Here is a 22,671-nt window from a genome sequence, read left to right as displayed (position 1 = left end):
CACCCTGGGGTGATGGAACCATTGTGCCCCCCCTGTACTATACCCTGCACTGCCCCGAGACACTCTATACAGCCCCTGCACACACCCCTGGGGTGATGGAACCATTGTGCCCCCCCTGTACTATACCCTGCACTGCCCCGAGACACTCTATACAGCCCCTGCACACACCCTGGGGTGATGGAACCATTGTGCCCCCCTGTACTATACCCTGCACTGCCCCGAGACGCTCTATACAGCCCCTGCACACACCCTGGGGTGATGGAACCATTGTGCCCCCCCTGTACTATACCCTGCACTGCCCCGAGACGCTCTATACAGCCCCTGCACACACCCTGGGGTGATGGAACCATTGTGCCCCCCTGTACTATACCCTGCACTGCCCCGAGACACTCTATACAGCCCCTGCACACACCCTGGGGTGATGGAACCATTGTGCCCCCCTGTACTATACCCTGCACTGCCCCGAGACACTCTATACAGCCCCTGCACACACCCTGGGGTGATGGAACCATTGTGCCCCCCTGTACTATACCCTGCACTGCCCCGAGACACTCTATACAGCCCCTGCACACACCCCTGGGGTGATGGAACCATTGTGCCCCCCTGTACTATACCCTGCACTGCCCCGAGACACTCTATACAGCCCCTGCACACACCCTGGGGTGATGGAACCATTGTGCCCCCCTGTACTATACCCTGCACTGCCCCGAGACACTCTATACAGCCCCTGCACACACCCTGGGGTGATGGAACCATTGTGCCCCCCTGTACTATACCCTGCACTGCCCCGAGACACTCTATACAGCCCCTGCACACACCCCTGGGGTGATGGAACCATTGTGCCCCCCCTGTACTATATCCTGCACTGCCCCGAGACACTCTATACAGCCCCTGCACACACCCCTGGGGTGATGGAACCATTGTGCCCCCCTGTACTATACCCTGCACTGCCCCGAGACACTCTATACAGCCCCTGCACACACCCTGGGGTGATGGAACCATTGTGCCCCCCTGTACTATACCCTGCACTGCCCCGAGACACTCTATACAGCCCCTGCACACACCCTGGGGTGATGGAACCATTGTGCCCCCCCTGTACTATACCCTGCACTGCCCCGAGACACTCTATACAGCCCCTACACACACCCTGGGGTGATGGAACCATTGTGCCCCCCCTGTACTATACCCTGCACTGCCCCGAGGCGCTCTATACAGCCCCTGCACACACCCTGGGGTGATGGAACCATTGTGCCCCCCCTGTACTATACCCTGCACTGCCCCGAGACACTCTATACAGCCCCTGCACACACCCTGGGGTGATGGAACCATTGTGGCCCCCCTGTACTATACCCTGCACTGCCCCGAGACACTCTATACAGCCCCTGCACAGACCCTGGGGTGATGGAACCATTGTGCCCCCCCTGTACTATACCCTGCACTGCCCCGAGACACTCTATACAGCCCCTGCACACACCCTGGGGTGATGGAACCATTGTGCCCCCCCTGTACTATACCCTGTGCTCTATACCCTGCACTGCCCCGAGACACTCTATACAGCCCCTGCATACACCCTGGGGTGATGGAACCATTGTGCCCCCCCTGTACTATACCCTGCACTGCCCCGAGACGCTCTATACAGCCCCTGCACACACCCTGGGGTGATGGAACCATTGTGCCCCCCCTGTACTATACCCTGCACTGCCCCGAGACACTCTATAAAGCCCCTGCACACACCCTGGGGTGATGGAACCATTGTGCCCCCCCTGTACTATACCCTGCACTGCCCCGAGACGCTCTATACAGCCCCTGCACACACCATGGGGTGATGGAACCATTGTGCCCCCCCTGTACTATACCCTGCACTGCCCCGAGATGCTCTATACAGCCCCTGCACACACCCTGGGGTGATGGAACCATTGTGCCCCCCCTGTACTATACCCTGCACTGCCCCGAGGCGCTCTATACTGCCCCTACACACACCCTGGGGTGATGGAACCATTGTGCCCCCCCTGTACTATACCCTGCACTGCCCTGAGGCGCTCTATACAGCCCCTGCACAGACCCTGGGGTGATGGAACCATTGTGCCCCCCCTGTACTATACCCTGCACTGCCCCGAGACGCTCTATACAGCCCCTGCACACACCCTGGGGTGATGGAACCATTGTGCCCCCCCTGTACTATACCCTGCACTGCGCCGAGACACTCTATACAGCCCCTGCACACACCCTGGGGTGATGGAACCATTGTGCCCCCCCTGTACTATACCCTGCACTGCCCCGAGACGCTCTATACAGCCCCTGCACACACCCTGGGGTGATGGAACCATTGTGCCCCCCCTGTACTATACCCTGCACTGCCCCGAGACGCTCTATACAGCCCCTGCACACACCCTGGGGTGATGGAACCATTGTGCCCCCCCTGTACTATACCCTGCACTGCCCCGAGACACTCTATACAGCCCCTGCACACACCCTGGGGTGATGGAACCATTGTGCCCCCCCTGTACTATACCCTGCACTGCCCCGAGACACTCTATACAGCCCCTGCACACACCCTGGGGTGATGGAACCATTGTGCCCCCCCCTGTACTATACCCTGCACTGCCCCGAGACGCTCTATACAGCCCCTGCACACACCCTGGGGTGATGGAACCATTGTGCCCCCCCTGTACTATACCCTGCACTGCCCCGAGACGCTCTATACAGCCCCTGCACAGACCCTAAGGTGATGGAACCATTGTGCCCCCCCTGTACTATACCCTGCACTGCCCCGAGACACTCTATACAGCCCCTGCACACACCCTGGGGCGATGGAACCATTGTGGCCCCCTGTACTATACCCTGCACTGCCCCGAGACACTCTATACAGCCCCTGCACACACCCTGGGGTGATAGAACCATTGTGCCCCCCCTGTACTATACCCTGCACTGCCCCGAGACACTCTATACAGCCCCTGCACACACCCTGGGGTGATGGAACCATTGTGCCCCCCCTGTACTATACCCTGCACTGCCCCGAGGCGCTCTATACAGCCCCTGCACACACCCTGGGGTGATGGAACCATTGTGCCCCCCCTCTTCTATACCCTGCACTGCCCCGAGACACTCTATACAGCCCCTGCACACACCCTGGGGTGATGGAACCATTGTGCCCCCCCTGTACTATACCCTGCACTGCCCCGAGACACTCTATACAGCCCCTGCACACACCCTGGGGTGATGGAACCATTGTGCCCCCCCTCTACTATACCCTGCACTGCCCCGAGACACTCTATACAGCCCCTGCACACACCCTGGGGTGATGGAACCATTGTGCCCCCCCTGTACTATACCCTGCACTGCCCCGAGACACTCTATACAGCCCCTGCACAGACCCTGGGGTGATGGAACCATTGTGCCCCCCCTGTACTATACCCTGCACTGCCCCGAGACACTCTATACAGCCCCTGCACACACCCTGGGGTGATGGAACCATTGTGCCCCCCCTGTACTATACCCTGCACTGCCCCGAGACACTCTATACAGCCCCTGCACACACCCTGGGGTGATGGAACCATTGTGCCCCCCCTGTACTATACCCTGCACTGCCCCGAGACACTCTATACAGCCCCTGCACACACCCTGGGGTGATGGAACCATTGTGCCCCCCCTGTACTATACCCTGCACTGCCCCGAGACACTCTATACTGCCCCTGCACACACCCTGGGGTGATGGAACCATTGTGCCCCCCCTGTACTATACCCTGCACTGCCCCGAGACACTCTATACAGCCCCTGCACACACCCTGGGGTGATGGAACCATTGTGCCCCCCCTCTACTATACCCTGCACTGCCCCGAGACACTCTATACAGCCCCTGCACACACCCTGGGGTGATGGAACCATTGTGCCCCCCCTGTACTATACCCTGCACTGCCCCGAGACACTCTATACAGCCCCTACACACACCCTGGGGTGATGGAACCATTGTGCCCCCCCTGTACTATACCCTGTGCTCTATACCCTGCAATGCCCCGAGACACTCTATACAGCCCCTGCACACACCCTGGGGTGATGGAACCATTGTGCCCCCCCTGTACTATACCCTGCACTGCCCCGAGACGCTCTATACAGCCCCTGCACACACCCTGGGGTGATGGAACCATTGTGCCCCCCCTGTACTATACCCTGCACTGCCCCGAGACACTCTATACAGCCCCTGCACATATCCCTGGGGTGATGGAACCATTGTGGCCCCCCTGTACTATACCCTGCACTGCCCCGAGACACTCTATACAGCCCCTGCACACACCCTGGGGTGATGGAACCATTGTGCCCCCCCTGTACTATACCCTGCACTGCCCCGAGACACTCTATACAGCCCCTGCACACACCCTGGGGTGATGGAACCATTGTGCCCCCCCTGTACTATACCCTGCACTGCCCCGAGGCGCTCTATACAGCCCCTGCACACACCCTGGGGTGATGGAACCATTGTGGCCCCCCTGTACTATACCCTGCACTGCCCCGAGGCACTCTATACAGCCCCTGCACACACCCTGGGGTGATGGAACCATTGTGCCCCCCCTGTACTATACCCTGCACTGCCCCGAGACACTCTATACTGCCCCTACACACACCCAGGGGTGATGGAACCATTGTGCCCCCCCTGTACTATACCCTGCACTGCCCCGAGACGCTCTATACAGCCCCTGCACACACCCTGGGGTGATGGAACCATTGTGCCCCCCCTGTACTATACCCTGCACTGCCCCGAGACACTCTATACAGCCCCTGCACACACCCTGGGGTGATGGAACCATTGTGCCTCCCCTGTACTATACCCTGCACTGCCCCGAGACACTCTATAAAGCCCCTGCACACACCCTGGGGTGATGGAACCATTGTGCCTCCCCTGTACTATACCCTGCACTGCCCCGAGGCGCTCTATACAGCCCCTGCACAGACCCTGGGGTGATGGAACCATTGTGCCCCCCCTGTACTATACCCTGCACTGCCCCGAGACGCTCTATACAGCCCCTGCACACACCCTGGGGTGATGGAACCATTGTGCCCCCCCTGTACTATACCCTGCACTGCCCCGAGACACTCTATACAGCCCCTGCACACACCCTGGGGTGATGGAACCATTGTGCCCCCCCTGTACTATACCCTGCACTGCCCCGAGACGCTCTATACAGCCCCTGCACACACCCCTGGGGTGATGGAACCATTGTGCCCCCCCTGTACTATACCCTGCACTGCCCCGAGGCGCTCTATACAGCCCCTGCACACACCCTGGGGTGATGGAACCATTGTGGCCCCCCTGTACTATACCCTGCACTGCCCCGAGACACTCTATACAGCCCCTGCACACACCCTGGGGTGATGGAACCATTGTGCCCCCCCTGTACTATACCCTGCACTGCCCCGAGGCGCTCTATACAGCCCCTGCACACACCCTGGGGTGATGGAACCATTGTGGCCCCCCTGTACTATACCCTGCACTGCCCCGAGGCACTCTATACAGCCCCTGCACACACCCTGGGGTGATGGAACCATTGTGCCCCCCCTGTACTATACCCTGCACTGCCCCGAGACACTCTATACTGCCCCTACACACACCCTGGGGTGATGGAACCATTGTGCCCCCCCTGTACTATACCCTGCACTGCCCCGAGACGCTCTATACAGCCCCTGCACACACCCTGGGGTGATGGAACCATTGTGCCCCCCCTGTACTATACCCTGTGCTCTATACCCTGCACTGCCCCGAGACACTCTATACAGCCCCTGCACACACCCTGGGGTGATGGAACCATTGTGCCTCCCCTGTACTATACCCTGCACTGCCCCGAGACACTCTATAAAGCCCCTGCACACACCCTGGGGTGATGGAACCATTGTGCCTCCCCTGTACTATACCCTGCACTGCCCCGAGGCGCTCTATACTGCCCCTACACACACCCTGGGGTGATGGAACCATTGTGCCCTCCCTGTACTATACCCTGCACTGCCCCGAGGCGCTCTATACAGCCCCTGCACAGACCCTGGGGTGATGGAACCATTGTGCCCCCCCTGTACTATACCCTGCACTGCCCCGAGACGCTCTATACAGCCCCTGCACACACCCTGGGGTGATGGAACCATTGTGCCCCCCCTGTACTATACCCTGCACTGCCCCGAGACACTCTATACAGCCCCTGCACACACCCTGGGGTGATGGAACCATTGTGCCCCCCCTGTACTATACCCTGCACTGCCCCGAGACGCTCTATACAGCCCCTGCACACACCCTGGGGTGATGGAACCATTGTGCCCCCCCTCTTCTATACCCTGCACTGCCCCGAGACACTCTATACAGCCCCTGCACACACCCTGGGATGATGGAACCATTGTGGCCCCCCTGTACTATACCCTGCACTGCCCCGAGACGCTCTATACAGCCCCTGCACATACCCCTGGGGTGATGGAACCATTGTGGCCCCCCTGTACTATACCCTGCACTGCCCCGAGACACTCTATACAGCCCCTGCACACACCCTGGGATGATGGAACCATTGTGGCCCCCCTGTACTATACCCTGCACTGCCCCGAGACACTCTATACAGCCCCTGCACACACCCTGGGGTGATGGAACCATTGTGCCCCCCCTGTACTATACCCTGTGCTCTATACCCTGCACTGCCCCGAGACGCTCTATACAGCCCCTGCACATACCCCTGGGGTGATGGAACCATTGTGGCCCCCCTGTACTATACCCTGCACTGCCCCGAGACACTCTATACAGCCCCTGCACACACCCTGGGGTGATGGAACCATTGTGCCCCCCCTGTACTATACCCTGCACTGCCCCGAGATGCTCTATACAGCCCCTGCACACACCCTGGGGTGATGGAACCACTGTGCCCCCCCCCCTGTACTATACCCTGCACTGCCCCGAGACGCTCTATACAGCCCCTGCACATACCCCTGGGGTGATGGAACCATTGTGGCCCCCCTGTACTATATCCTGCACTGCCCCGAGACACTCTATACTGCCCCTACACAGACCCTGGGGTGATGGAACCATTGTGCCCCCCCTGTACTATACCCTGCATTGCCCCGAGACACTCTATACAGCCCCTGCACACACCCTGGGGTGATGGAACCATTGTGGCCCCCCTGTACTATACCCTGCACTGCCCCGAGACACTCTATACAGCCCCTGCACAGACCCTGGAGTGATGGAACCATTGTGCCCCCCCTGTACTATACCCTGCACTGCCCCGAGACGCTCTATACAGCCCCTGCACACACCCCTGGGGTGATGGAACCATTGTGCCCCCCCTGTACTATACCCTGCACTGCTCCGAGACACTCTATACAGCCCCTGCACACACCCCTGGGGTGATGGAACCATTGTGCCCCCCCTGTACTATACCCTGCACTGCCCCGAGACACTGTATACAGCCCCTGCACACACCCTGGGGTGATGGAACCATTGTGCCCCCCCTGTACTATACCCTGCACTGCCCCGAGACGCTCTATACAGCCCCTGCACACACCCTGGGGTGATGGAACCATTGTGCCCCCCCTGTACTATACCCTGCACTGCCCCGAGGCGCTCTATACAGCCCCTGCACACACCCTGGGGTGATGGAACCATTGTGCCCCCCCTCTTCTATACCCTGCACTGCCCCGAGACGCTCTATACAGCCCCTGCACACACCCCTGGGGCGATGGAACCATTGTGCCCCCCCTGTACTATACCCTGCACTGCCCCGAGACACTCTATACAGCCCCTGCACACACCCTGGGGTGATGGAACCATTGTGCCCCCCCTGTACTATACCCTGCACTGCCCCGAGACGCTCTATACAGCCCCTGCACACACCCTGGGGTGATGGAACCATTGTGCCCCCCCTGTACTATACCCTGCACTGCCCCGAGACACTCTATACAGCCCCTGCACACACCCTGGGGTGATGGAACCATTGTGCCCCCCCTGTACTATACCCTGCACTGCCCCGAGACGCTCTATACAGCCCCTGCACACACCCTGGGGTGATGGAACCATTGTGCCCCCCCTGTACTATACCCTGCACTGCCCCGAGACACTCTATACAGCCCCTGCACACACCCTGGGGTGATGGAACCATTGTGCCCCCCCTGTACTATACCCTGCACTGCCCCGAGACACTCTATAAAGCCCCTGCACACACCCTGGGGTGATGGAACCATTGTGCCCCCCCTGTACTATACCCTGCACTGCCCCGAGACGCTCTATACAGCCCCTGCACACACCCTGGGGTGATGGAACCATTGTGCCCCCCCTGTACTATACCCTGCACTGCCCCGAGACACTCTATACAGCCCCTGCACACACCCCTGGGGTGATGGAACCATTGTGCCCCCCCTGTACTATACCCTGCACTGCCCCGAGACGCTCTATACAGCCCCTGCACACACCCTGGGGTGATGGAACCATTGTGCCCCCCCTGTACTATATCCTGCACTGCCCCGAGACGCTCTATACAGCCCCTGCACACACCCTGGGGTGATGGAACCATTGTGCCCCCCCTGTACTATACCCTGCACTGCCCCGAGACACTCTATACAGCCCCTACACACACCCTGGGGTGATGGAACCATTGTGCCCCCCCTGTACTATACCCTGCACTGCCCCGAGACACTCTATACAGCCCCTACACACACCCTGGGGTGATGGAACCATTGTGCCCCCCCTGTACTATACCCTGCACTGCCCCGAGACACTCTATACAGCCCCTGCACACACCCTGGGGTGATGGAACCATTGTGCCCCCCCTGTACTATACCCTGCACTGCCCCGAGACACTCTATACAGCCCCTACACACACCCTGGGGTGATGGAACCATTGTGCCCCCCCTGTACTATACCCTGCACTGCCCCGAGACACTCTATACAGCCCCTGCACACACCCTGGGGTGATGGAACCATTGTGCCCCCCCTGTACTATACCCTGCACTGCCCCGAGATGCTCTATACTGCCCCTGCACAGACCCTGGGGTGATGGAACCATTGTGCCCCCCCTGTACTATACCCTGCACTGCCCCGAGACACTCTATACAGCCCCTGCACACACCCTGGGGTGATGGAACCATTGTGCCCCCCCTGTACTATACCCTGCACTGCCCCGAGACACTCTATACTGCCCCTGCACACACCCTGGGGTGATGGAACCATTGTGCCCCCCTGTACTATACCCTGCACTGCCCCGAGACACTCTATACAGCCCCTGCACACACCCTGGGGTGATGGAACCATTGTGCCCCCCCTGTACTATACCCTGCACTGCCCCGAGACACTCTATACAGCCCCTGCACACACCCTGGGGTGATGGAACCATTGTGCCCCCCCCTGTACTATACCCTGCACTGCCCCGAGACGCTCTATACAGCCCCTGCACACACCCTGGGGTGATGGAACCATTGTGCCCCCCCTGTACTATACCCTGCACTGCCCCGAGGCGCTCTATACAGCCCCTGCACACACCCTGGGGTGATGGAACCATTGTGCCCCCCCTCTTCTATACCCTGCACTGCCCCGAGACGCTCTATACAGCCCCTGCACACACCCCTGGGGCGATGGAACCATTGTGCCCCCCCTGTACTATACCCTGCACTGCCCCGAGACACTCTATACAGCCCCTGCACATATCCCTGGGGTGATGGAACCATTGTGGCCCCCCCTGTACTATACCCTGCACTGCCCCGAGACACTCTATACAGCCCCTGCACACACCCTGGGGTGATGGAACCATTGTGCCCCCCCTGTACTATACCCTGCACTGCCCCGAGACACTCTATACAGCCCCTGCACACACCCTGGGGTGATGGAACCATTGTGCCCCCCCTGTACTATACCCTGCACTGCCCCGAGGCGCTCTATACAGCCCCTGCACATACCCCTGGGGTGATGGAACCATTGTGGCCCCCCTGTACTATACCCTGCACTGCCCCGAGACACTCTATACAGCCCCTGCACACACCCTGGGGTGATGGAACCATTGTGGCCCCCCTGTACTATACCCTGCACTGCCCCGAGACACTCTATACAGCCCCTGCACACACCCTGGGGTGATGGAACCATTGTGCCCCCCCTGTACTATACCCTGCACTGCCCCGAGACACTCTATACAGCCCCCTGCACACACCCTGGGGTGATGGAACCATTGTGGCCCCCTGTACTATACCCTGCACTGCCCCGAGACACTCTATACAGCCCCTGCACACACCCTGGGGTGATGGAACCATTGTGCCCCCCCTGTACTATACCCTGCACTGCCCCGAGACACTCTATACAGCCCCTGCACACACCCTGGGGTGATGGAACCATTGTGACCCCCCTGTACTATACCCTGCACTGCCCCGAGGCACTCTATACAGCCCCTGCACACACCCTGGGGTGATGGAACCATTGTGCCCCCCCTGTACTATACCCTGCACTGCCCCGAGACACTCTATACTGCCCCTACACACACCCTGGGGTGATGGAACCATTGTGCCCCCCCTGTACTATACCCTGCACTGCCCCGAGACGCTCTATACAGCCCCTGCACACACCCTGGGGTGATGGAACCATTGTGCCCCCCCTGTACTATACCCTGTGCTCTATACCCTGCACTGCCCCGAGACACTCTATACAGCCCCTGCACACACCCCTGGGGTGATGGAACCATTGTGCCCCCCCTGTACTATACCCTGCACTGCCCCGAGACGCTCTATACAGCCCCTGCACACACCCTGGGGTGATGGAACCATTGTGCCCCCCCTGTACTATACCCTGCACTGCCCCGAGATGCTCTATACAGCCCCTGCACACACCCTGGGGTGATGGAACCATTGTGCCCCCCCCTGTACTATACCCTGCACTGCCCCGAGGCGCTCTATACTGCCCCTACACACACCCTGGGGTGATGGAACCATTGTGCCCCCCCTGTACTATACCCTGCACTGCCCCGAGGCGCTCTATACAGCCCCTGCACAGACCCTGGGGTGATGGAACCATTGTGCCCCCCCTGTACTATACCCTGCACTGCCCCGAGACGCTCTATACAGCCCCTGCACACACCCTGGGGTGATGGAACCATTGTGCCCCCCCCTGTACTATACCCTGCACTGCCCCGAGACACTCTATACAGCCCCTGCACACACCCTGGGGTGATGGAACCATTGTGCCCCCCCCTGTACTATACCCTGCACTGCCCCGAGACGCTCTATACAGCCCCTGCACACACCCTGGGGTGATGGAACCATTGTGCCCCCCCTCTTCTATACCCTGCACTGCCCCGAGACACTCTATACAGCCCCTGCACACACCCTGGGGTGATGGAACCATTGTGCCCCCCCCTGTACTATACCCTGCACTGCCCCGAGACACTCTATACAGCCCCTGCACACACCCTGGGGTGATGGAACCATTGTGCCCCCCCTGTACTATACCCTGCACTGCCCCGAGACACTCTATACAGCCCCTGCACACACCCTGGGGTGATGGAACCATTGTGCCCCCCCTGTACTATACCCTGCACTGCCCCGAGACACTCTATACAGCCCCTGCACACACCCTGGGGTGATGGAACCATTGTGGCCCCCCTGTACTATACCCTGCACTGCCCCGAGACACTCTATACAGCCCCTGCACAGACCCTGGGGTGATGGAACCATTGTGCCCCCCCTGTACTATACCCTGCACTGCCCTGAGACACTCTATACAGCCCCTGCACACACCCTGGGGTGATGGAACCATTGTGCCCCCCCTGTACTATACCCTGCACTGCCCCGAGACACTCTATACAGCCCCTGCACACACCCTGGGGTGATGGAACCATTGTGCCCCCCCCTCTACTATACCCTGCACTGCCCCGAGACACTCTATACAGCCCCTGCACACACCCTGGGGTGATGGAACCATTGTGCCTCCCCTGTACTATACCCTGCACTGCCCCGAGACACTCTATACAGCCCCTACACACACCCTGGGGTGATGGAACCATTGTGCCCCCCCTGTACTATACCCTGTGCTCTATACCCTGCACTGCCCCGAGACACTCTATACAGCCCCTGCACACACCCTGGGGTGATGGAACCATTGTGCCCCCCCTGTACTATACCCTGCACTGCCCCGAGACACTCTATACAGCCCCTGCACACACCCCTGGGGTGATGGAACCATTGTGCCCCCCCTGTACTATACCCTGCACTGCCCCGAGACACTCTATACAGCCCCTGCACACACCCCTGGGTGATGGAACCATTGTGCCCCCCCTGTACTATACCCTGCACTGCCCCGAGACACTCTATACTGCCCCTGCACACACCCTGGGGTGATGGAACCATTGTGGCCCCCCTGTACTATACCCTGCACTGCCCCGAGACGCTCTATACAGCCCCTGCACACACCCTGGGGTGATGGAACCATTGTGCCCCCCCTGTACTATACCCTGCACTGCCCGAGACACTCTATACAGCCCCTGCACACACCCCTGGGGTGATGGAACCATTGTGCCCCCCCTGTACTATACCCTGCACTGCCCCGAGACACTCTATACTGCCCCTGCACACACCCTGGGGTGATGGAACCATTGTGCCCCCTGTACTATACCCTGCACTGCCCCGAGACACTCTATACAGCCCCTGCACACACCCTGGGGTGATGGAACCATTGTGCCCCCCCTGTACTATACCCTGCACTGCCCCGAGACACTCTATACAGCCCCTGCACACACCCTGGGGTGATGGAACCATTGTGCCCCCCCTGTACTATACCCTGCACTGCCCCGAGACGCTCTATACAGCCCCTGCACACACCCTGGGGTGATGGAACCATTGTGCCCCCCCTGTACTATACCCTGCACTGCCCCGAGGCGCTCTATACAGCCCCTGCACACACCCTGGGGTGATGGAACCATTGTGCCCCCCCTCTTCTATACCCTGCACTGGCCCGAGACGCTCTATACAGCCCCTGCACACACCCCTGGGGCGATGGAACCATTGTGCCCCCCCTGTACTATACCCTGCACTGCCCCGAGACACTCTATACAGCCCCTGCACACACCCTGGGGTGATGGAACCATTGTGCCCCCCCTGTACTATACCCTGCACTGCCCCGAGACGCTCTATACAGCCCCTGCACACACCCTGGGGTGATGGAACCATTGTGCCCCCCCTGTACTATACCCTGCACTGCCCAGAGACACTCTATACAGCCCCTGCACACACCCTGGGGTGATGGAACCATTGTGCCCCCCCTGTACTATACCCTGCACTGCCCCGAGACGCTCTATACAGCCCCTGCACACACCCTGGGGTGATGGAACCATTGTGCCCCCCCTGTACTATACCCTGCACTGCCCCGAGATGCTCTATACAGCCCCTGCACACACCCTGGGGTGATGGAACCATTGTGCCCCCCCTGTACTATATCCTGCACTGCCCCGAGACGCTCTATACAGCCCCTGCACACACCCTGGGGTGATGGAACCATTGTGCCCCCCCTGTACTATACCCTGCACTGCCCCGAGACACTCTATACTGCCCCTGCACACACCCTGGGGTGATGGAACCATTGTGCCCCCCCTGTACTATACCCTGCACTGCCCCGAGACACTCTATACAGCCCCTGCACACACCCTGGGGTGATGGAACCATTGTGCCCCCCCTGTACTATACCCTGCACTGCCCCGAGACACTCTATACAGCCCCTGCACACACCCTGGGGTGATGGAACCATTGTGGCCCCCTGTACTATACCCTGCACTGCCCCGAGACGCTCTATACAGCCCCTGCACACACCCTGGGGTGATGGAACCATTGTGCCCCCCCTGTACTATACCCTGCACTGCCCAGAGACACTCTATACAGCCCCTGCACACACCCTGGGGTGATGGAACCATTGTGCCCCCCCTGTACTACACCCTGCACTGCCCCGAGACACTCTATACAGCCCCTGCACACACCCTGGGGTGATGGAACCATTGTGCCCCCCCTGTACTATACCCTGCACTGCCCCGAGACACTCTATACAGCCCCTGCACACACCCTGGGGTGATGGAACCATTGTGCCCCCCCTGTACTATACCCTGCACTGCCCCGAGACACTCTATAAAGCCCCTGCACACACCCTGGGGTGATGGAACCATTGTGCCCCCCCTGTACTATACCCTGCACTGCCCCGAGACACTCTATACAGCCCCTGCACACACCCTGGGGTGATGGAACCATTGTGCCCCCCCTGTACTATACCCTGCACTGCCCCGAGACACTCTATACAGCCCCTGCACACACCCCTGGGGTGATGGAACCATTGTGCCCCCCCTGTACTATACCCTGCACTGCCCCGAGATGCTCTATACAGCCCCTGCACACACCCTGGGGTGATGGAACCATTGTGCCCCCCCTGTACTATATCCTGCACTGCCCCGAGACGCTCTATACAGCCCCTGCACACACCCTGGGGTGATGGAACCATTGTGCCCCCCCTGTACTATACCCTGCACTGCCCCGAGATGCTCTATACAGCCCTTACACACACCCTGGGGTGATGGAACCATTGTGCCCCCTCTGTACTATACCCTGCACTGCCCCGAGACACTCTATACAGCCCCTGCACACACCCTGGGGTGATGGAACCATTGTGCCCCCCTGTACTATACCCTGCACTGCCCCGAGACACTCTATACAGCCCCTGCACACAGCCTGGGGTGATGGAACCATTGTGCCCCCCCTGTACTATACCCTGCACTGCCCCGAGACACTCTATACAGCCCCTGCACACACCCTGGGGTGATGGAACCATTGTGCCCCCCCTGTACTATACCCTGCACTGCCCCGAGACGCTCTATACAGCCCCTGCACACACCCTGGGGTGATGGAACCATTGTGCCCCCCCTGTACTATACCCTGCACTGCCCCGAGACACTCTATACAGCCCCTGCACACACCCTGGGGTGATGGAACCACTGTGCCCCCCCCCCTGTACTATACCCTGCACTGCCCCGAGACACTCTATACAGCCCCTGCACACACCCTGGGGTGATGGAACCATTGTGGCCCCCCTGTACTATACCCTGCACTGCCCCGAGACACTCTATACAGCCCCTGCACACACCCTGGGGTGATGGAACCATTGTGCCCCCCCTGTACTATACCCTGCACTGCCCCGAGACACTCTATACAGCCCCTGCACACACCCCTGGGGTGATGGAACCATTGTGCCCCCCCTGTACTATACCCTGCACTGCCCCGAGATGCTCTATACAGCCCCTGCACACACCCTGGGGTGATGGAACCATTGTGCCCCCCCTGTACTATACCCTGCACTGCCCCGAGACACTCTATACAGCCCCTGCACACACCCTGGGGTGATGGAACCATTGTGCCCCCCCTGTACTATACCCTGCACTGCCCCGAGATGCTCTATACAGCCCCTGCACACACCCTGGGGTGATGGAACCATTGTGCCCCCCCTGTACTATACCCTGCACTGCCCCGAGACACTCTATACAGCCCCTGCACACACCCTGGGGTGATGGAACCATTGTGCCCCCCCTGTACTATACCCTGCACTGCCCCGAGACACTCTATACAGCCCCTACACACACCCTGGGGTGATGGAACCATTGTGCCCCCCCTGTACTATACCCTGCACTGCCCCGAGACACTCTATACAGCCCCTGCACACACCCTGGGGTGATGGAACCATTGTGCCCCCCCTCTACTATACCCTGCACTGCCCCGAGACGCTCTATACAGCCCCTGCACACACCCTGGGGTGATGGAACCATTGTGCCCCCCCTGTACTATACCCTGCACTGCCCCAAGACACTCTATACAGCCCCTGCACACACCCTGGGGTGATGGAACCATTGTGCCCCCCCTCTACTATACCCTGCACTGCCCCGAGGCGCTCTATACAGCCCCTGCACACACCCTGGGGTGATGGAACCATTGTGCCCCCCCTGTACTATACCCTGCACTGCCCCGAGACACTCTATACAGCCCCTGCACACACCCTGGGGTGATGGAACCATTGTGGCCCCCCCCCTGTACTATACCCTGCACTGCCCCGAGACACTCTATACAGCCCCTGCACAGACCCTGGGGTGATGGAACCATTGTGCCCCCCCTGTACTATACCCTGCACTGCCCCGAGACGCTCTATACAGCCCCTGCACACACCCCTGGGGTGATGGAACCATTGTGCCCCCCCTGTACTATACCCTGCACTGCCCCGAGACGCTCTATACAGCCCCTGCACAGACCCTGGGGTGATGGAAGCATTGTGCCCCCCCTGTACTATACCCTGCACTGCCCCGAGACGCTCTATACAGCTCCTGCACACACCCTGGGGTGATGGAACCATTGTGCCCCCCCTGTACTATACCCTGCACTGCCCCGAGACACTCTATACAGCCCCTGCACACACCCTGGGGTGATGGAACCATTGTGCCCCCCCTGTACTATACCCTGCACTGCCCCGAGACGCTCTATACAGCCCCTGCACACACCCTGGGGTGATGGAACCATTGTGCCCCCCCTGTACTATACCCTGCACTGCCCCGAGACACTCTATACAGCCCCTGCACACACCCCTGGGGTGATGGAACCATTGTGCCCCCCCTGTACTATACCCTGCACTGCCCCGAGACACTCTATACAGCCCCTGCACACACCCCTGGGGTGATGGAACCATTGTGCCCCCCCTGTACTATACCCTGCACTGCCCCGAGACACTCTATACTGCCCCTGCACACACCCTGGGGTGATGGAACCATTGTGGCCCCCTGTACTATACCCTGCACTGCCCCGAGACGCTCTATACAGCCCCTGCACACACCCTGGGGTGATGGAACCATTGTGCCCCCCCTGTACTATACCCTGCACTGCCCCGAGACACTCTATACAGCCCCTGCACACACCCTGGGGTGATGGAAGCATTGTGCCCCCCCTGTACTATACCCTGCACTGCCCAGAGACACTCTATACAGCCCCTGCACAGACCCTGGGGTGATGGAAGCATTGTGCCCCCCCTGTACTATACCCTGCACTGCCCCGAGACGCTCTATACAGCCCCTGCACACACCCCTGGGGTGATGGAACCATTGTGCCCCCCCTGTACTATACCCTGCACTGCCCCGAGACGCTCTATACAGCCCCTGCACACACCCTGGGGTGATGGAACCATTGTGCCCCCCCTGTACTATACCCTGCACTGCCCCGAGACACTCTATACAGCCCCTGCACACACCCTGGGGTGATGGAACCATTGTGCCCCCCCTGTACTATACCCTGCACTGCCCCGAGACACTCTATACAGCCCCTGCACACACCCTGGGGTGATGGAACCATTGTGCCCCCCCTGTTCTATACCCTGCACTGCCCCGAGACGCTCTATACAGCCCCTGCACACACCCCTGGGGTGATGGAACCATTGTGGCCCCCTGTACTATACCCTGCACTGCCCCGAGACACTCTATACAGCCCCTGCACAGACCCTGGGGTGATGGAAGCATTGTGCCCCCCCTGTACTATACCCTGCACTGCCCCGAGACACTCTATACAGCCCCTGCACACACCCTGGGGTGATGGAACCATTGTGCCCCCCCTGTACTATACCCTGCACTGCCCCGAGACACTCTATACAGCCCCTGCACACACCCTGGGGTGATGGAACCATTGTGGCCCCCCCCCTGTACTATACCCTGCACTGCCCCGAGACGCTCTATACAGCCCCTGCACACACCCTGGGGTGATGGAACCATTGTGCCCCCCCTGTACTATACCCTGCACTGCCCCGAGACGCTCTATACAGCCCCTGCACAGACCCTGGGGTGATGGAAGCATTGTGCCCCCCCTGTACTATACCCTGCACTGCCCCGAGACACTCTATACAGCTCCTGCACACACCCTGGGGTGATGGAACCATTGTGCCCCCCCTGTACTATACCCTGCACTGCCCCGAGACACTCTATACAGCCCCTGCACACACCCTGGGGTGATGGAACCATTGTGCCCCCCCTGTACTATACCCTGCACTGCCCAGAGACACTCTATACAGCCCCTGCACAGACCCTGGGGTGATGGAAGCATTGTGCCCCCCCTGTACTATACCCTGCACTGCCCCGAGACACTCTATACAGCTCCTGCACACACCCTGGGGTGATGGAACCATTGTGCCCCCCCTGTACTATACCCTGCACTGCCCAGAGACACTCTATACAGCCCCTGCACAGACCCTGGGGTGATGGAAGCATTGTGCCCCCCCTGTACTATACCCTGCACTGCCCCGAGACGCTCTTTACAGCCCCTGCACACACCCCTGGGGTGATGGAACCATTGTGCCCCCCCTGTACTATACCCTGCACTGCCCCGAGACACTCTATACAGCCCCTGCACACACCCTGGGGTGATGGAACCATTGTGCCCCCCCTGTACTATACCCTGCACTGCCCCGAGACACTCTATACAGCCCCTGCACACACCCTGTGGTGATGGAACCATTGTGCCCCCCCTGTACTATACCCTGCACTGCGCCGAGACGCTCTATACAGCCCCTGCACACACCCTGGGGTGATGGAACCATTGTGGCCCCCTGTACTATACCCTGCACTGCCCCGAGACGCTCTATACAGCTCCTGCACACACCCTGGGGTGATGGAACCATTGTGCCCCCCCTGTACTATACCCTGCACTGCCCCGAGACACTCTATACAGCCCCTGCACACACCCTGGGGTGATGGAACCATTGTGCCCCCCCTGTACTATACCCTGCACTGCCCCGAGACACTCTATACAGCCCCTGCACACACCCTGGGGTGATGGAACCATTGTGCCCCCCCTGTACTATACCCTGCACTGCCCCGAGACACTCTATACAGCCCCTGCACACACCCTGGGGTGATGGAACCATTGTGCCCCCCCTGTACTATACCCTGCACTGCCCCGAGACACTCTATACAGCCCCTGCACACACCCTGGGGTGATGGAACCATTGTGCCCCCCCTGTACTATACCCTGCACTGCCCCGAGACGCTCTATACTGCCCCTGCACAGACCCTGGGGTGATGGAACCATTGTGCCCCCCCTGTACTATACCCTGCACTGCCCCGAGACACTCTATACAGCCCCTGCACACACCCTGGGGTGATGGAACCATTGTGCCCCCCCTGTACTATACCCTGCACTGCCCCGAGACACTCTATACAGCCCCTGCACACACCCTGGGGTGATGGAACCATTGTGCCCCCCCTGTACTATACCCTGCACTGCCCCGAGACACTCTATACAGCCCCTGCACACACCCTGGGGTGATGGAACCATTGTGCCCCCCCTGTACTATACCCTGCACTGCCCCGAGACACTCTATAAAGCTCCTGCACACACCCTGGGGTGATGGAACCATTGTGGCCCCCCTGTACTATACCCTGCACTGCCCCGAGACACTCTATACAGCCCCTGCACACACCCTGGGGTGATGGAACCATTGTGGCCCCCCTGTACTATACCCTGCACTGCCCCGAGGCGCTCTATACAGCCCCTGCACACACCCTGGGGTGATGGAACCATTGTGGCCCCCCTGTACTATACCCTGCACTGCCCCGAGACACTCTATACAGCCCCTGCACACACCCTGGGGTGATGGAACCATTGTGCCCCCCCTGTACTATACCCTGCACTGCCCCGAGACACTCTATACAGCCCCTGCACACACCCTGGGGTGATGGAACCATTGTGGCCCCCTGTACTATACCCTGCACTGCCCCGAGGCGCTCTATACAGCCCCTGCACACACCCTGGGGTGATGGAACCATTGTGGCCCCCCTGTACTATACCCTGCACTGCCCCGAGACACTCTATACAGCCCCTGCACACACCCTGGGGTGATGGAACCATTGTGCCCCCCCTGTACTATACCCTGCACTGCCCCGAGACACTCTATACAGCCCCTGCACAGACCCTGGGGTGATGGAACCATTGTGCCCCCCCTCTACTATACCCTGCACTGCCCCGAGACACTCTATACAGCCCCTGCACACACCCTGGGGTGATGGAACCATTGTGCCCCCCCTCTACTATACCCTGCACTGCCCCGAGACACTCTATACAGCCCCTGCACACACCCTGGGGTGATGGAACCATTGTTCCCCCCCTGTACTATACCCTGCACTGCCCCGAGACACTCTATACAGCCCCTGCACACACCCTGGGGTGATGGAACCATTGTGCCCCCCCTCTACTATACCCTGCACTGCCCCGAGACACTCTATACAGCCCCTGCACACACCCTGGGGTGATGGAACCATTGTTCCCCCCCTGTACTATACCCTGCACTGCCCCGAGACGCTCTATACAGCCCCTGCACACACCCTGGGGTGATGGAACCATTGTGCCCCCCCTGTACTATACCTTGCACTGCCCCGAGACACTCTATACAGCCCCTGCACACACCCTGGGGTGATGGAACCATTGTGCCCCCCCTGTACTATACCCTGCACTGCCCCGAGACGCTCTATACTGCCCCTGCACAGACCCTGGGGTGATGGAACCATTGTGCCCCCCCTGTACTATACCCTGCACTGCCCCGAGACACTCTATACAGCCCCTGCACACACCCTGGGGTGATGGAACCATTGTGCCCCCCCTGTACTATACCCTGCACTGCCCCGAGACACTCTATACTGCCCCTGCACACACCCTGGGGTGATGGAACCATTGTGCCCCCCCTCTACTATACCCTGCACTGCCCCGAGACACTCTATACAGCCCCTGCACAGACCCTGGGGTGATGGAACCATTGTGCCCCCCCTGTACTATACCCTGCACTGCCCCGAGACACTCTATACAGCCCCTGCACACACCCTGGGGTGATGGAACCATTGTGCCCCCCCTGTACTATACCCTGCACTGCCCCGAGACGCTCTATACAGCCCCTGCACACACCCTGGGGTGATGGAACCATTGTGCCCCCCCTGTACTATACCCTGCACTGCCCCGAGACACTCTATACAGCCCCTGCACACACCCTGGGGTGATGGAACCATTGTGCCCCCCCTGTACTATACCCTGCACTGCCCCGAGACACTCTATACAGCCCCTACACACACCCTGGGGTGATGGAACCATTGTGCCCCCCCTGTACTATACCCTGCACTGCCCCGAGACACTCTATACAGCCCCTGCACACACCCTGGGGTGATGGAACCATTGTGCCCCCCCTGTACTATACCCTGCACTGCCCCGAGACGCTCTATACAGCCCCTGCACACACCCTGGGGTGATGGAACCATTGTGCCCCCCCTGTACTATACCCTGCACTGCCCCGAGACACTCTATACTGCCCCTACACACACCCTGGGGTGATGGAACCATTGTGCCCCCCTGTACTATACCCTGCACTGCCCCGAGACACTCTATACTGCCCCTACACACACCCCTGGGGTGATGGAACCATTGTGCCCCCCCTGTACTATACCCTGCACTGCCCCGAGACGCTCTATACAGCCCCTGCACACACCCTGGGGTGATGGAACCATTGTGCCCCCCCTGTACTATACCCTGCACTGCCCCGAGACACTCTATACTGCCCCTACACACACCCTGGGGTGATGGAACCATTGTGCCCCCCTGTACTATACCCTGCACTGCCCCGAGACACTCTATACTGCCCCTACACACACCCTGGGGTGATGGAACCATTGTGCCCCCCCTGTACTATACCCTGCACTGCCCCGAGACACTCTATACTGCCCCTACACACACCCTGGGGTGATGGAACCATTGTGCCCCCCTGTACTATACCCTGCACTGCCCCGAGACACTCTATACTGCCCCTACACACACCCTGGGGTGATGGAACCATTGTGCCCTCCCTGTACTATACCCTGCACTGCCCCGAGACGCTCTATACAGCCCCTGCACACACCCTGGGGTGATGGAACCATTGTGGCCCCCTGTACTATACCCTGCACTGCCCCGAGACACTCTATACAGCCCCTGCACACACCCTGGGGTGATGGAACCATTGTGCCCCCCCTGTACTATACCCTGCACTGCCCCGAGACACTCTATACAGCCCCTGCACACACCCTGGGGTGATGGAACCATTGTGCCCCCCCTGTACTATACCCTGCACTGCTCCGAGACGCTCTATACAGCCCCTACACACACCCTGGGGTGATGGAACCATTGTGCCCCCCCTGTACTATACCCTGCACTGCCCCGAGACACTCTATACAGCCCCTGCACACACCCTGGGGTGATGGAACCATTGTGCCCCCCCTGTACTATACCCTGCACTGCCCCGAGACACTCTATACAGCCCCTGCACACACCCTGGGGTGATGGAACCATTGTGCCCCCCCTGTACTATACCCTGCACTGCCCCGAGATGCTCTATACAGCCCCTGCACACACCCTGGGGTGATGGAACCATTGTGGCCCCCCCTGTACTATACCCTGCACTGCCCCGAGACACTCTATACAGCCCCTGCACACACCCTGGGGTGATGGAACCATTGTGGCCCCCCTGTACTATACCCTGCACTGCCCCGAGACACTCTATACAGCCCCTGCACACACCCTGGGGTGATGGAACCATTGTGCCCCCCCTGTACTATACCCTGCACTGCCCCGAGACACTCTATACAGCCCCTGCACACACCCTGGGGT

The sequence above is a fragment of the Leptodactylus fuscus genome, unplaced genomic scaffold (assembly GCF_031893055.1).
Source record: "Leptodactylus fuscus isolate aLepFus1 unplaced genomic scaffold, aLepFus1.hap2 HAP2_SCAFFOLD_84, whole genome shotgun sequence".
NCBI lineage: Eukaryota > Metazoa > Chordata > Amphibia > Anura > Leptodactylidae > Leptodactylus > Leptodactylus fuscus.
Note: the sequence above shows the minus strand (reverse complement) of the source record.